Genomic DNA, 15,000 nt, shown 5'->3' with positions numbered 1-15,000 from the left:
GTGAACAATACTAGCGTTAGTGTTTGGTTGCAGAGTTGTAAATATTGAATGCAAGGGCAGCAGTAACCGAGTGAAAGGAGGGAAAGACACACACACACACACACACACACACACACACACACACACACACACACACACACACACAGACAGACACACAGCCAGACAGACAGAAAAAAGCGTTACTTAACCCACTGAACCCCTGACCTGGCATCGAACCCCCTGACCTTGAGGCGGTGAGTCCAACCCTGCACCACAGAGCCACGCGCGGCACCTCTTGCTGGACCAGAAAAAAATCATAAAGGGGATGTGATTGAATCTGATCCTCTTGGTGAAGAAGGAAGAGCAGGACACGATGTAGAGAAGTAAGGTCGCTTGCAAGGCTCTCAGAGGGAACATTTTCAAAGACCACGTAGATAAGTCGGGTTCTCTTGGGTCTTTCTTCCTATTGGTGGTGTAGAATCCTCGTTAAACCATCGCTAGAATCATGAAGACGTCCTTGAAAACCCTATTGACGTTCACTGCAGCCTCTTAAGAACATAACAATAGAAAATAAGAAAAGCTGCAGGAAGTCATCAAGCCTACATGTGGCAGTACCTTTACGTAACCCACCTATCATCCTCATCCACAAATTTATGTAACCTTTCAAACTCCAGTAATTAATCAGTACTAACAGTCGAATCAAATTACTGAGCCCTTTTGTTTACCACTCGATTTGTTAAGCAGTCCCTACCTATCTCTATTTCAAATTTAAATCTATCAAGCTTGAACCAATTACTTTTTATCCTATCACGATTACTGACACTGAGAATTTTGCGTACCGTATATCACCCTCGACACATCACCCAGACCACTTACAGACCTCCATTGCATTCCCTCTTAACATCTGCCGCGTGAAAGTAGTTGAGGTAAGACGGCAAGATGTTTGGGAGTGTGCTGTAAGGTCTGCACGCCGGCCTGTCTCGTCCCAAAGGTGATACAAAAGATTATATAAAGTCTTTGCTCTCATCCCAAATGTGTGTGACGTCATCAAGTGTGTGACGTCACCAAGGTACACTCCTGAGTCACGCCTCGCAGGAAATATATGCCACACGCTTCTTTAGATCCCGAAGGAGATGAAAACTGTTATGACGAGAGAGAGAGAGAGAGAGAGAGAGAGAGAGAGAGAGAGAGAGAGAGAGAGAGAGAGAGAGAGAGAGAGAGAGAGAGAGAGAGAGAGAGAGAATACGCACACACACACACACACACACACACACACACACACACACACACACAAATAGAAAGATAACCAGGCAGACAGACAGACAAACAGGGAAGACAGTAGGAGTGACACAAGGTAATGAGAGGCACGAAAAGAGAGTTGACATAGGAGAGAAAAAAAAAAAAGAATGTACGTATTTATTATCAATTACGAAAGAAAATTAGAGAGATAACTAGGTACAAATATTTGGTGTCATTATTGAGCAGACTCCGATATGGGACGCGTGAAGAACACTGCAAAACACTAACCCTTGCACTGCCCAGCAATTCTTCTCAGTTACCTACAATTTCTGACTCATTTACATTCCTCTCGTCTGGAACAAACAAACAAACGAACAAACAAACCAAAAAAATAAAAAGATAAATAAATAAATAAATAAACAGATGTTAAACTGCAATACTCTTTTCTGTCTCTTCCCAGTGTTTTGACTGTTAAAGGAGCAAATAATTAATCCTTAAACTGCTGTAGAATTCTCCTAAAACCAAGTACAGTTTTTTACCTATATTTGTAGAACAATCTCATTAACCCTTTTACTGCGGTACGCCACAATGCAGCGTTACAGAAGTGCGGTGCGTAATCTTACAAGCTATGCAGGGAAGGAAAAGGGATCAGAAGGATAGTAAGTACAATGTGGAAAAGTGCATGGACAGTGATTAGAAATGTCTTAGATTGGTTTGTGATGAAGGACTGACGTGATGGAGGCCTGCCAAAGGGTTGAGGTTTCTCTAGCCTAGGAAAGATGGAAATTACCTTCCCATACTCTATTTTATTTGTCAGCTCAAGTGTTTCAGTGGTTGGATTGTTGTAGCAGCAAAAGATTCATCACTACACTACCAGACAATTTCCACCATAATTACGCACAACTTTTTACACATATTTGTCCTCGGCAGTTCTGTAGCTTGGAAAAGACGGGAATTGAAGGAATAGTCCTCAACATTTCGTAGGGATCGGTCAATAATTATTATCATAACCTCATGATATATTTTTTTCTTCATTTTTGTACTCTCCTCACACGTCTTCAAGAGAAAAAATGAAAAAAATAATAGAAAAAATGAAAATGAAATAAGATATGTAGACAATATTAGTAATTTTCGAGATTTCTTTTCTTTTTTTTTCTTTTTTTTTTGCACTTCCCCCTTAAAGTACAATACTCTCTTTTATTTATTTGTCTAATTTTTTCTTACAGTATTGAAGGACGAATATCAAAGTGAAAAGATTAATGCTAAGTAGTAAGTTTTAGTGTTGGAGTGTTGAGGACAGAGAGTTTTAGTGTTGGAGTGTTGAGGACAGAGAGTTTTAGTGTTGGAGTGTTGAGGACAGAGAGTTTTAGTGTTGGAGTGTTGAGGACAGAGAGTTTTAGTGTTGGAGTGTTGAGGACAGAGAGTTTTAGTGTTGGAGTGTTGAGGACAGAGAGTTTTAGTGTTGGAGTGTTGAGGACAGAGAGTTTTAGTGTTGGAGTGTTGAGGACAGAAAGTTTTAGTGCTTGTGTGGTGACCAAGATGTTGCACAGTTCCTCCAGCTACTGGATATAAATATTTAAGTAAATTTTCTTAATTTACTTAATGAATAATATTAATACATAAAATACATCCGATACGTCGATAACAAAATAATTATCGGTACACAACCTTAGTTTTCTTTCCCAATGATAACAATTGCAAAATTTGTATCTTCAATCAATATTCAAGAATTACTGTAATCTTCGTACACAAAATACACACGACGTAATTTCAATCATTAATAATTCTTCGTTCTTGGCACAGGAAAGCATGCATAATGTCTGCGCTACGGCGATTTATGCAATTAACACTCAGTAAAGAAACACACATGAAGTTGCACCGCAGCAATTTACACCAAACATATTCAGTTAAGGAAATACATAATTGTAACATCGGCGTCACATTGATTCAATTAAGATTCAGTAAGAAAAGCACACAAAGCACGACACAATCTCATGCTATACAAAACATAAACAACATGTACATGTATCAAAATAATAAGCCTAAACATCGCATCGTTGTTCCTCCTCCTAGCTGATCATGAAATAAATGATTTCAAGACTGCATTACAACTTACAAGCTCCACTTTACGTGAACCCGTCCATCTCGCCCGCGGCCACCCTCAGGCTGGGCCTCTCGGAACCTCTGGTCTCTCTCTGCTACTCTGCTCTCTTCTACTTCTACAACCTCTGCTACTGATTTATCCCTCAATTACATGTATTAATATATTCCAGTTTCTGTTACACTTTTCCCTCAAAAGTTATCTCCATGTTAAGGACAGAAAAAAAAAAAAGTCGAAATTCTCATACATTCTCACACACACATATACAGTAATACAATTCATGTACATGACCCACCACAGGCATGGCGGTATATGTAAGTTTACCCAATCAGGGCGGGGTTTGAGGTATACGGGAAGAGTGAGAGGTGGAGGGGGATGATGATGTAGCCACGGTTAAGTTCCCACAACCAGATAACGCCCCTAAAGGCGCCGCGCACAGACAGATACAGACTCCGTGCGATTCCCACCATGGAGAGAGCCATCAATAAATAATATTTCGTTTATAGATTAAACTTAGCTTTAGGATTAATGTTAAGTATTTTCCCACCCCCTCTGTACATTTTCAGTCTGTAAACTGCCTTGATAATAAACCGTTTATTATTATTATTATTATTATTATTATTATTATTATTATTATTATTATTATTATTATTATTACTATTATCATCATTATTATTATTACAAGTCACCTCGCTTTACCCCTCGTTCACACGCAGTTTCCTGCCTGCCTTTTCTGTGTGGTACTGCGGCAGCCGACATCTTCATCTCTGTCAGGCTCCCCTCGCCCACGGTCACAGTCTCCTTAATGTTTGTAACCTTTTTCCACGTGGGTCATGTCTGCTTCAGCCTTCTCATCCCATCTCAAAACAAAAACTGTTGCTCTGGTCCTGAATTTTTTGTTTTCTGTATTCCCTTTTCTTCTTCCTTGTTTTCCTCTTATTTCGTTACTCTTCTCATCTTGTTCCATCTTCATGTAATGTAGGTTTACCACACTTGGTGTGTTAAGGACAGAAAATTTTAATGTGCTTGGAGTGTTAAGGACAAAGTTTCAGTGTTTGAGTGTGAAGGACAGAAAGTTTCAGTGCTTGGAGTGTGAACGACAGAAAGTTTCAGTGTTTGGAGTGTTGAGGACAGAAAGTTTCAGTGTTTGGAGTGTTAAGGACAGAAAGTTTCAATGTTTGGAGTGTTAAGGACAGAAAGTTTCAGTGTTTGGAGTGTGAAGGACAGAAAGTTTCAGTGTTTGGAGTGTTGAGGGCAAAGTTTCAGTGTTTGGAGTGTTTAGGACAAAGTTTCAGTGTTTGGAGTGTTGAGGACAGAAAGTTTCAGTGTTTGGAGTGTTAAGGACAAAGTTTCAGTGTTTGGAGTGTTAAGGACAAAGTTTCAGTGTTTGGAGTGTTAAGGACAAAGTTTCAGTGTTTGGAGTGTTAAGGACAAAGTTTCAGTGTTTGGAGTGTTAAGGACAAAGTTTCAGTGTTTGGAGTGTTAAGGACAAAGTTTCAGTGTTTGGAGTGTTAAGGACAGAAAGTTTCAGTGTTTGGAGTGTGAAGGACAGAAAGTTTCAGTGTTTGGAGTGTGAAGGACAAAGTTTCAGTGTTTGGAGTGTTAAGGACAAAGTTTCAGTGTTTGGAGTGTTGAGGACAGAAAGTTTCAGTGTTTGGAGTGTTAAGGACAGAAAGTTTCAGTGTTTGGAGTGTTAAGGACAGAAAGTTTCAGTGTTTGGAGTGTGAAGGACAAAGTTTCAGTGTTTGGAGTGTGAAGGACAGAAAGTTTCAGTGTTTGGAGTGTTAAGGACAGAAAGTTTCAGTGTTTGGAGTGTGAAGGACAGAAAGTTTCAGTGTTTGGAGTGTTAAGGACAGAAAGTTTCAGTGTTTGGAGTGTGAAGGACAGAAAGTTTCAGTGTTTGGAGTGTTAAGGACAGAAAGTTTCAGTGTTTGGAGTGTGAAGGACAAAGTTTCAGTGTTTGGAGTGTTAAGGACAAAGTTTCAGTGTTTGGAGTGTTGAGGACAGAAAGTTTCAGTGTTTGGAGTGTTAAGGACAAAGTTTCAGTGTTTGGAGTGTTGAGGACAGAAAGTTTCAGTGTTTGGAGTGTTGAGGACAGAAAGTTTCAGTGTTTGGAGTGTTAAGGACAGAAAGTTTCAGTGTTTGGAGTGTTGAGGACAGAAAGTTTCAGTGTTTGGAGTGTTAAGGACAGAAAGTTTCAGTGTTTGGAGTGTGAAGGACAGAAAGTTTCAGTGTTTGGAGTGTGAAGGACAGAAAGTTTCAGTGTTTGGAGTGTGAAGGACAAAGTTTCAGTGTTTGGAGTGTGAAGGACAAAGTTTCAGTGTTTGGAGTGTGAAGGACAGAAAGTTTCAGTGTTTGGAGTGTTAAGGACAAAGTTTCAGTGTTTGGAGTGTTAAGGACAAAGTTTCAGTGTTTGGAGTGTGAAGGACAAAGTTTCAGTGTTTGGAGTGTTAAGGACAGAAAGTTTCAGTGTTTGAAGTGTGAAGGACAGAAAGTTTCAGTGGTTGTAGCACTGTGTCTTGCTTCGTGTAAAACCCCTTTAATGTATTGGCGTACACTATCCGCGGCAGCGATGCGCATCACCACTCTGACACACGACGACAATGGGCGACACACTGGATCCGTACTAGTGTTTTTCTAGTTCACCGCGCGCTGATCTTGCTTTAGTAGTATGGATCTTTTATGTTTAGGAGTCTTTCTTCACTACTGGTCTTATTGTTTTATTGATTTATTCCTTTTAGTCTGTAATTCACTGTTACACATGTTTCTTATTTACCAAATATGATAATGTGATATGTCTTGAGCTATAGCTGAAATAGACTATTATTATTATTATTATTATTATTATTATTATTATTATTATCATTATTATTGTTATTAGTATTATTATCATTATTATCATCATCATTATTGTTGCTGTGTTAACACGCTAAGAAGGAACGCGAGTAAAACACTGAAACAAGCCCTGCACGGGAGAAAAGACTCGGCGTTAGAACTAAGCTTGTTTAAAAGTTAAAGGTATCTTGTGGATACGTCTGTGTAAATGATACGTTTGTTCCTTCACTTTTTCTGGACAATCAGAGCTTCGATGTTATCGTTATTGTTTTCGTATTGACATTTATGGAAATGAGCTCACGGCAAGACTGACTGGTAATGTCAGTGAACATATCTTCATTATACATATGATCGTATGTTTGTGGTAACCATACTTTCACTGAAGACGAAACAAGAAAAGAAAAACGGTACAAGAAGAACAAAACAAGATAAGAAGACAATGTAAAAAGAAAAGAAGAAAGAAGAAAAAGGAATAGAGAACACACCGATAACCAATACCAGGCACAGCTGTTTAGAAGCACAAGATGAGAAGGAACAACAAGCATAGACCGCACTATCACACTATGAAACACTTCTGCGCCGCACCTCCGCTACCTTGAAGGGCTCTAGTTGAAATTACATGGGTTTTTAAGGGTGTGTTTTACAGTTCTAGCTACAATTAACAAGATTTCTAAATTACTAATAGGAAAACACTCGAGAACCCGGCTGATCGTCTCTGTGGCCTTTGAAAACAGTTGTGATGAGAGAGCAAAGCATTTCTGAATACGAGCCATAAGCGGAAGAATGGCAGGCAAGAACACGAGGGAAAGGTCACACACGCAAGACGCCGTGGCCGAGGGGACCCAGATTAGACCTGTGGACGACATATCAGTGAAGAGGGAAAGCAGATATCAAGGCAAGAGATTCAGATCCATCCCCATACCAGGCGCTGCGAGCTCCTCTAGTCTTTGTACATACTACATACATATCTCTATACATTCTGCATATATCAGACCACATTCTGAAACATTTCTACGCCGCATCTCCACTACATTGAAAGGGCTCTAGTTAAAGTTACATGTGTTTTAAGGGTGTATTTTACGGTTCTTGTGACAAATGAACAAGATTTCTACATTACTAACAGAAAAAAAAACACTCGGGAACCTGGCTAATCATCTCTGTGGCCTTTGAAAACAGTCGTGGTGAAAGATCAAAGCGCTTCTGAATACGGGCCACTGTGATATTAAAAAGAAAGCTCTGAAGACTTGTTCCCTCGTCGTTTTACAAGAAGAAACGCAGCAAGAGGGGAAAAAGAGGCTGGGTCATGGGAACACCAGACACTACAGAGCTCCACCTTACCAGTCGCAACACCTCGGTCACCACACATGCACTGGGGAAACGGTGAAGGTAGTAAGGGTGTCGGGAGAGAAAAGAACAGTCTGGCTTAGCACGATGACTGTATCTTGTTATTATAAAGGAGAAGAAGAGGAAGAAGAAGAAGAAGAAGAAGAAGAAGAAGAAGAAGAAGAAGAAGAAGAAGAAGAAGAAGAAGAAGAAGAAGAAGTAGTAGTAGAAGAAGAAAAAGAGAAAAAAAACAAAAAAGAACAAAAGGAAGAGATAGAAGAGAAATAAAAGAAAGAAGAGGAAAAAGAAGAAAGAAAAGGAAAAGGAAGAAAGAAGAAAAAAAGAAGTAGAAGTAGAAGAAGAACAAAAACAAGAACAAGAAGAACAAGAAGAAAACCCACCACCACCACCACCACCACCACCACAACAACAACAACAACAACAACAATCCTAGCCAACGCATCTCTTCCATATTCTACTTTCCCAAAATCTAGCATCCCCAACACCGCCACGTGCATACCTCATCATCTGACTCAAATAAACAAACCAAACACGACAATACGAGCATGACCAGAGAATGCCCACCGAAGCAAAGCCTATTACATGCTGGGCCTCTATTCTACAAGCCCTCGTAAGGCTAAAGATGTTTGAGAAAGGCGAGTTTTTAAAGAATAATTGGTTTTGTTTACACAGTCCTCGTAAAAAAAAAAAAAAAACATCGCGACTCTATTGGGCTTAGAACCGCCTGTCACATGTCCTTCATGTGAGTATTTTCATCCTAAGTTAGTTTTTTTTTTGTGTGTGTCCTTTCTTTCTTTAGCGGGAAACTGATAAAAAAAAAAAATTGAGCCTGGATAAGATAGGTAATTGGTTTCTAATTATGAAGCCTCGTGCTGTGTTTCCTTTTAAGTGAAGGTGAAGTGTGTGTGTGTGTGTGTGTGTGTGTGTGTGTGTGTGTGTGTGTGTGTGTGTGTGTGTGTGTGTGCCGCGAGGCTTTTTTTTTTTTTATCATCATCTTGATTTGCTGTCTGATTTTTGTCTTTTTTTTTCTCTCTCTCTCTCTCTCTCTCTCTCTCTCTCTCTCTCTCTCTCTCTCTCTCTTTTGTTCCGTGTCATTACTAAAAGAAGGTAAGTGGAAGATTTTCTTTCTTTCCTTTTTTTTTTTTTTTTCGACATATGTGCAAGTGACGCCTTTCTTCTGTTCTCTGCTCTGCTCCTGATATCAGCAACTGATGTTTGTTACGTTAAATGTACAAAAAAGTAAATGTATAGAAAATCAATAAAAAAAAATTAATTACATGAATGAATTAAAAACAAGTAAATAAATAAATGAATACATAATAAGTAAAGCTCAGAAATAACTTACGTGTGAACAATTTCATTTTACTGCATTTGATTAATCCTCTCTCTCTCTCTCTCTCTCTCTCTCTCTCTCTCTCTCTTTACTAGGTTTTACAGACGCGGGAAGACGACGCTACGTGAAGCGCCTTTAATTGCTGTGTGTGTGTGTGTGTGTGTGTGTGTGTGTGTGTGTGTGTGTGTGTGTGCAGTCAAGTAGGCTTGGCGTTAATACCTCTGCGTCAGGCTGGCTGGAGCTCTCCGCTCATGGCGCCAACACTCAGGCGTGATTCTCTGCATAGCTCGTGTCGCTGATGGAGGCCCGTTGTTGGCTGGCTGTTGTGCTGTGTTACTTGTTGCTGTATTCTTCTTTACCCTGAGATTGGCTGCTATTTATTTATATATTTATTTGTTTCTTTATCTACTTTCTTTATCGTGTTCAGTGTTGAGTTGCAGAGTTTTTTGGTGGTCGGAAGTGTAGCCTGTGTGCCGGCACTCCCTCAAGTGTTCTTCCTCTTCTGTTTTCTTCTTCCTCTTTCCTTTTCTCATATCAACCACTGAGGGAGACCCATTGCTGGCTGGCTGTTGCGTTGCGTTACTTGTTGCTGTATTGCTCGTTACTTTCTATTTATTATCTGTTACGTATTAGATCTGAGATAACTGACTCCAAAATCTCCCTCTTGTAGCATAGAAAGAGATCGCATTGCGGGCTGGCTGTTGTATTCTGTGCCTTATTTTTTTGTGTTATTACTTAACCTACTTTACTTATTTACTATTTATTTTCCACTCTCGGTTGCCAATGCTCAGGCGTGACTCCCTGTCTTCAGCAGTGAAGATTACGAGCTGGCTGTCGTGTGTGCATGACTTCTTCCAGGCTCTTTTTGCTAATGTCCAAGTATTTATCATGATTATTCCCTTGGCTGCTGCCTCATAGACTTTTATATAAAAACTTCAACAAATTTGTAACATATATACACACACACTGGAGAAAGAGGAGAGAATCAGGAAAGTAAGAATGAGATGTCGCGCCGAAAGGAAGGAGCAGAGATGAATCTTGTCAACTTTGCGGGAATACAAGTTGTCGATAGAAGGATCAGGTTTTGTAAAGGGAGGAGGAAATTTTATGGAGTTCTGTATAAAACATATATATCAATATACTCCTGTCATCTCTATCCATAGAATTTAGCTACTTTCCTTCTGGTTAAAGCCCTGTATTTTGTCTGTCTTGTCCCTCTCCATAAATGTAGCTACATACTTTCCTTCTGAATAAAGCTCCCTGTTGTCTTGCTCTCTGTCCATACATTTAGCCACTTTCCTTCCGATTAAAAGTCTTGTCTCTATCCATAATTTAGTTACTTTCCTTCTGAATAAAGTTCTCTATTGTCTTGTCTATCCTATCCTTATCCATACATTTAGCTACTCTTCTCCTAAATAAAACTTCCTATTGTCTTATACCTGTCCATTAATTTACTTTCCTTCTGAATAAAACACCCTGTTGTCGTGGCATGAACAGCCTGATTACTGAGTCTATTCCAGTCACTTATCACTCTATTTTGGGCATGAGAGTCAACAATGGACGGGACTACACAGGAGGAACCAGTACCAGAAGACCGGTCTGCATATAACGAGGTTGTCTATTGAAATATCTGGTGCTGTACTCTAGGTCTGTTTCACCGACTCTGGCAACACGATGCTCTCGTCCGCTAATTGGTCCAGGCGTTCAACGTTCTCTTTTTTCAAACCTGCCTCAAACTGACTTTACATTCCCACCAGAATTTTTATTCACCTACAAGACTCAGGATCATACGTGTACAGACGGTCAGGCATGTTACGAATAACTGAAGAAACCGCACGCTGGAGAAGAAAACGTGAATGCTTGAACCAATCAGCGGAAGAGAGCATCGATGAGCGGCAGTGTCCATGTCCCATCAGCTGGTAAAATAACTTCGCCAGGCAGAGAAACAGAGTATGGTGTGTTTGGCTTACGACTGTAATCCGCTTCAAAATCACCGTAGGAAGCAGAAAAAAAAAAAAAAAAAACGGATAGCAAGACTTTTTATCTTGAAAAGCCAAAGAATTAAAAACAATAAATAAATAAATTGTATCTAACAAGTGCAATATAACGCGTATACACAACGACTTTTACCACATAATGCATAGCAAAGTGTGCACCATAAAAAAAAAAAAAAATTACCAGTAAAGTCACAAAAAACATGAATTTTGTACTTACCCGAGTGATGAGTTGGTTGGTTTTATTCTTTGTTAGCCGTCGTAAACAAAAAAAAAAAGATAAACAAATGAATATATAGATGAAAAAATAAATAGACAAAACTTGAATATTTTTGGTTGGTCAGATAACTCGTTGGTTGTAAATCAAACACGTCTTATGCCGAGTATAGTAAAATGTATAGCAAACAACGAGTGGCAAAACAGGAATAAAATAGCCTTCAGTAGAGCAAGGCTGGGGTATCTGATGAACACTCCTGCCACGGCTATCTGTACCCCGCACGAGGCTTGGCAGGGAGGAGCAGAGAGGCAGTGTCCTAATGATGAGGATGGACACTGACAGGCTAAGTCAGATCGTGTTCAGGCCTCAGAGGGAGCCACTGCCCTCAATCAACACTGGAATAATGCAAGTAGGGACGGCCTGTTACCCTCAATCTCCCTACCTTCCAGAGTCTTTCACCTCTTCTTGGCCCCCTCCCCCCCTCGTTCCTCCCTGTCCCGCCTCTCCTTGCCCCAGACCGCAGTACAGACGGTATGGAATTTTACGTACATTGAACTGAGTGCACGAATGTGTTGTGTATTAGGAGGTGTAGGTGTACCTGTAATAAAGGTAACTGGATATTCTATTATATTTTCTGCTTAACTATTTTTACTTTTTTTTATCTTGTACTTTTTTTCTTTTTGTGGATGTACTTATACTAATTTTAATAAACCTCTTCGGAGAGCTTTGAAAATCTAGTACTTTTTTCACTTTATTGGTAGTATTAGAAATTCTTGAGGATTTTTCGGTGTTTTTTTTCTTTTTTATCTTAGTTTTTTTTATTTTTTTTATCCGTCCTCTTACTATACGATTTTCAAATATTGTACTTATTAATTATTTTTATCATATTACGATTTATGTTGCTCTTTTTTTGTCCCTCGACCTTCCTCCTTCACAAATTAAAGAAAAAACACTGACCTAAGATCGCGACGTGCAATGGGTGGGCCAATCAGTACCTGCCGCGCTGCTAAACATGGAAGAGCGGGGAGTGTTATGACTCAAGGATTTTTAGTTCGCTCGCTTTTTTTTTTTTTTATGTAGGAGGGACACTGGCCAAGGGCAACAAAAATCCAATAAAAAAAAAAACCCACTGAGATGCCAGGCCCAGAAAAGGGTACAAAGCTGTAGTCAAAAATTGAATGATAAGTGTCCTGAAATCTCCCTCTTGAAGGAATTCAAGTCATAGGAAGATGGAAATACAGATGCAGGCAGGGAGTTCCAGAGTTTACCAGAGAAAGGGATGAATGATTGAGAATACTGGTTAACTCTTGCGTTAGAGAGGTGGACAAAATAGGGATGAGAGAAAGAAGAAAGTCTTGTGCAGCGAGGTCGCGGGAGGAGGGGAGGCATGCAGTTAACAAGATCAGATGAGCAGTTAGCATGAAAATAGCGGTAGAAGACAGCTAGAGATGCAACATGGCGGCGGTGAGAGAGAGGCTGAAGACAGTCAGTTAGAGGAGAGGAGTTGATGAGACGGAAAGTTTTTGATTCCACCCTGTCTAGAAGAGCAGTATGAGTGGAACCCTTCCAGACATGTGAAGCATACTCCATACATGGACGGATAAGGCCCTTATACAGAGTTAGCTGCTGGGGGGGTGAGAAAAACTGGCGGAGACGTCTTAGAACACCTGACTTCATAGAAGCTGTTTTAGCTAGAGATGAGATGTGAAGTTTCCAGTTCAGATTATAAGTAAAGGACAGACCGAGGATGTTCAGTGTAGAAGAGGGAAGCAGTTGAGTGTCATTGAAGGGGGGATAGTTGTCTGCAAGGCTGTGTCGAGTTGATAAATGGAGGAATTGAGTTTTTGAAGCATTGAACAATACCAAGTTTGCTCTGCCCCAATCAGAAATTTTAGAAAGATCAAAAGTCAAGCGTTCTATGGCTTCCCTACTTGAAATGTTTATTTCCTGAAGGGTTGGACGTCTATGAAAAGACGTGGAAAGGTGTAGGGTGGTATCATCAACGTAGGAGTGGATAGGACAAGAAGTTTGGTTTAGAAGGTCAATGATGAATAATAAAAAGAAAGTGGGTGATAGGACAGAACCCTGAGGAACACCACTGTTAATAGATTTTAGGAAAACAACAGTGACCGTCTACCATTGTAGCAATAGAACGGTCAGAAAGGAAACTTGAGATGAAGTTACAGAGAGGATAGAAGCCGTAGGAGGGTAGTTTGGAAATCAAAGCTTTGTGCCAGACTCTCTTAAAAGCTTTAGATATATCCAAGACAAGAGCAAAAGTTTCACCAAAATCTTTAAAAGAGGATTACCAAGACTCAGTAAGGAAAGCCAGAAGATCACCAGTAGAGCGGCCTCGACGGAACCCATACTGGCGATCAGATAGAGGGTTGTGAAGTGATAGATGTTTAAGAATCTTCTGTCGAGGATAGATTCGAAAATTTTAGATAGGCAGGAAATTAAAGCAATAGGACGGTAGTTTAAGGGATTAGAACAGTCACCCTTTTTTAAGAACAGGCTGAATGTAGGCAAACTTCCAGCAAGAAGGAAAGGTAAATGTTGACAGACAGAGGTGAAAGAGTTTGACTAGGCAAGGTGCAAGGACGGAAGCTTTAATCGACTGCACCTCATATTGTGCATTATTACAAGTTTCTCTTGGGTAAGTCAATGTTTTCCTTCCAGCCAGAATTGTAGGAGACCTTATTTTACTGATATGCGTTGCCACAATCACTGTGTTATCAAGTACATAAGAAACACGACATTTTATTAAGATTTTCGGAGCGGACATGAGCATCATCGCATCGGAGGTGAGGAGCCGACTTACTTTGACCAATAAATGAGTTAATAGTGAACATTTTTCATTGAAAAATTAGCTGGAAGGTACTGGGAGGGTTCAAATATTCAATAAATAATAGATTATATGACTACTGATGATGCGTTATAGACACTCACAATGACAGCTGATGATCGTGCTTGCCCTGGTTGGGATATCAGCGCCACAGACCCTTTCACAGCGAGTCTGAACAAAGATAACAGATGAGTGTGGAGCACAGTGGACAATTTTCCACAGCCGGACACTTGCACGCGACAGCAGCGAGGGGTGAGGGGGCGGGAATGTAGCGTGATGGGCAGGGGCAAGAAAGCATCACGTGGCCTTCAACGCTTCTCTGCCTTTACGCCCCCACGCCGCCTGCCTTCCCCGAGACCACCTAAGCGGCTTCAAGGGGATGTGCTGCTGCCTTGCCTTGAGAGAGAGAGAGAGAGAGAGAGAGAGAGAGAGAGAGAGAGAGAGAGAGAGAGAGAGAGAGAGAGAGAGAGAGAGAGAGAGAGAGAGAGAGAGAGAGAGAGAGAGAGAGAGAGAGAGACGAACAGACTGAAGTAGACAAACATACTAAAGGATACAATGAAAGAAAGAAAGAAAAAAATGAGACATGATTAAATGAGTAACAAGCAGAATTTTTTTTTTTTTTTTGTGTGTGTGTGTGTGTGTGTGTGTGTGTGTGTGTGTGTGTGTGTGTGTGAGAGAGAGAGAGAGAGAGAGAGAGAGAGAGAGAGAGAGAGAGAGAGAGAGAGAAAAAAAAAATTTACATAGACCATTAGGCGAACCTGAGGCGAGACGTCCGTAAGCCCAGTCATCTACAGACCATTCCTTCCCGTGCTGTTCTGAATCACCTCGTCAGGGAGGCAGCGACCACAATACTTCTTTTCTTCCCACGAATTTCACTGCTTCTGCGTGAATACCCACGAAGATTCTTCTGGTTAAATTTCATCAAGAACAGTCTCACAACGGTCCGTATTCAGAATCGCTTTGCTCTCTCACCACGAGTATTTTCATAGGCTACAGAAATGACTAGATGGGCTGTCACTAATGTTTTTCTTGTTAATAATGTAGAAATCTTGTTAATCTGTCACTAAAATAATAAAAAGAAACATTGTTGATAACCCTTGTCACCTCAATTGG

At 40.3% G+C, this 15,000-nt stretch overlaps 1 pseudogene; it reads right to left on the bottom strand.

Annotated features, from left to right (window-relative positions):
* Positions 1 to 211, bottom strand: part of LOC135108957 (probable basic-leucine zipper transcription factor Q) — a 6,759-nt pseudogene extending 6,548 nt beyond the window's left edge.
* Positions 212 to 15,000: the final 14,789 nt, after the last annotated feature.

The sequence above is a fragment of the Scylla paramamosain genome, chromosome 18, assembly GCF_035594125.1.
Source record: "Scylla paramamosain isolate STU-SP2022 chromosome 18, ASM3559412v1, whole genome shotgun sequence".
Classification (NCBI taxonomy): domain Eukaryota; kingdom Metazoa; phylum Arthropoda; class Malacostraca; order Decapoda; family Portunidae; genus Scylla; species Scylla paramamosain.
This window is presented reverse-complemented; position numbering and strand designations above follow the sequence as displayed.